Here is a 2,544-nt window from a genome sequence, read left to right as displayed (position 1 = left end):
TGAGAAAGGAATACAAATATAGGTTAAGCCGACAGCTCAGAGGACTTTAAAATTTCATGATCATTGCTTTCATTGGTGTCTTCTGGTCTCAGTCAGATTATTTGTACTGATGCTTTCATTCACAAATAATTAATACATTACAGAAAAAGGAATTAGTATGATGTTATTGGGAATATTACTTTGCTTCCTTAAGCATAAATTCTTTAATAGATGGAATTCCCAGGTGCAGCAACGTCTTTGACCAGTTCGTTCTGCACCACGCATATAAGTCTTACAGAATTTTTCCTTGAGAACGTATGTGTAGAAGCTATATAAGATTGTAGGTTGTCTCAAGAAGGGAGTGGGGAGGGAGGAGAAAAATCTAAGATATATGAAGGGGATTATAGAACACTGAAAAAATTAAAATAATTATTTAAAATAAACATTTTTTCCTTGAAACGTAACTTAATTTGCCCAGAGTCATATAGATAATACATGACACAGGCCATGTCTTATAAAGTAATGATAAAATAGAAATACTGTTTTTTAATGTTTGCACGCAGTGTTTCTTTATTAGTCACTACCTGACAGATTGCTTCATTTCTCTTTGACTCCTTAGGTCATTTAGTGGATTCTGAAAATGTCTAACTATACTACCACTATCAATGAATTTCTCCTTATGGGATTTTCTGACACCCGTAGGCTGCAAATCTTATATTCCTTGCCCTTCTTAATAATTTATTCAGCAAGCCTGATGGGGAATCTCCTCATTGTCACCGTAACCACCTTTGACAGGAGACTCCACACCCCATGTACTTTTTCCTTAGAAATCTGTCCATTGTGGATGCCTGCTTTATATCAATAACTGTTCTCAAGGCATCCATTAACTCTTTAGTGAACAACAAAGCTATCTCAGTTACTGGATGTGCAGCTCAGATATTCCCATGTGTTGAGTTTACTTTGCTCACTGTCATGGCCCGTGATCGTTATGTTGCCATATGCCACCCACTTCTGTATCCAGTGGTCATGAATCCCCGAGTCTGTGTTCAGATGACCTTCACCTGCTTGTTCACTTGGTTTTTCTGTGGAGGGTTTCATACTGGTTGCACATTTTGATTGTCTTTCTGCCATTCCAATGTGATCTACCAGTTCTTCTGTGATATCCTTTCTCTACTCAAGATCTCTTGCTCAGAGACATTCAGCAATATGTTATCCTTACTTGTTTCTTGCCAAGCCTAGAGGCCTGTATTGGGCTACCCGAGTCTTTCCTACCTCACCTCCCGAGGTCTTCGGCTGGCCACGCCGGATGCACGTATGAGAGAAAGGACGTTCCAGAGTCGAACAGGGGTTGAGCTTTATTACAGGGTTTCGGTTACAAGTGCAGGGTGGTCTTCCTTAGGAGGAAGAGGGGGAGATTTCCTAAGGAGGCTAAGCTTAAGGGATTGGAAGTAGAAGTACAAGCGGGGAGAGAGGGGGAGGGGAGAGAGGAAAGAAAAGAAGCGGAGCCCTACTTTTCTCTTTGGCTCCACACGTGCTAAGAGAGCTTTCTGGCTTCCTCAATCCTACTTAATCTTCAGCCACACAGTTTGCATCTCAATACCATGCTGTTAGGTAACTAGGTGTGCTCCAATCCGGGACGACCTCGAGGGCAGGGAGACTCCACCCATCAGGTATCTCCGGGGGAGAGGCGGAAATACCCGAGCTAGCCGAGCTAGCTCAGTCTGACCTTCTCGAACCCCCGCTGTTCATGGAGGGCCTCGTAAGACTCTAAGATTTAGAAGTCCCACTTTTACCTGCCCGAGACTGTCCACACGGAATTGAGCTTCCAGTCCCAACAGTTTCTGGTCTGGTGGTTGGGGTTGGCTGTTTGGGCTTCATCACTGAATCTTACATTGACATATTTTCTACTGTGTTCGGATTTCCAGTGAAAGAAGACCGAAGAAAAGCCTTCTCTACTTGTGTCCCCCACATCATGTGGTTTCTTTATTCGTTATTTCAGCCTCTTATGTGCACCTACAACCACATTCAGATTCTGGGTCCATTAAAATATAATCCTTTCAATATTCTATTCCATAACACCTCCGTTTCTAAACCCTATTGTCTACAGTCTACGGAATAAGCAGATAAAAGAGGCTTTAAGAATAATAATGAAGAGAAAGGTTTTTTTTTTAAAGGAATAAAGCAAAAACTGTAATTCTTTCCCAATGTTGTTGAAGTTAATTCATGAAAAAAAATAAGAAATCCTTTTATATATGTAGATAGATAGATAGATATAGATATCATGTGTGTGTGTGATTTTTTTTCAGTTTGTGTGTTACTATGTGTACGTTGATGGGTCTAAGTGAGAGAAAAACCCGTACAATTTTCCTTGATATCATCAATATCAGTAGTATTTTTTCTAACATTCTGAAGCGTATTCAAGAATTCAAATTCATAAAATTCCCTTAATCCGAGGTCTTTGCCAGCATTGCTTATGACATTTAAATCAGAAATGTATACCACGTATGATTCACAGAGTTCTTTTGGCAATTCATATTAACACAGGCAATTGTGGTCCTTTAGAGG

The 2,544-nt window shown here is 40.3% G+C and overlaps 1 pseudogene; it reads left to right on the top strand.

The window, feature by feature from the left end:
- The first annotated feature begins 619 nt into the window (after positions 1-619).
- LOC140507365 (olfactory receptor 14C36-like) lies at positions 620-2,159 on the top strand (annotated as a pseudogene).
- The last annotated feature ends 385 nt before the right edge of the window (positions 2,160-2,544 follow it).

Source organism: Notamacropus eugenii, chromosome 5 (genome assembly GCF_028372415.1).
Source record: "Notamacropus eugenii isolate mMacEug1 chromosome 5, mMacEug1.pri_v2, whole genome shotgun sequence".
NCBI lineage: Eukaryota > Metazoa > Chordata > Mammalia > Diprotodontia > Macropodidae > Notamacropus > Notamacropus eugenii.
The sequence above is the reverse complement of the archived record's forward strand: the minus strand, read 5'-3'. Positions and strand labels throughout refer to the sequence as shown.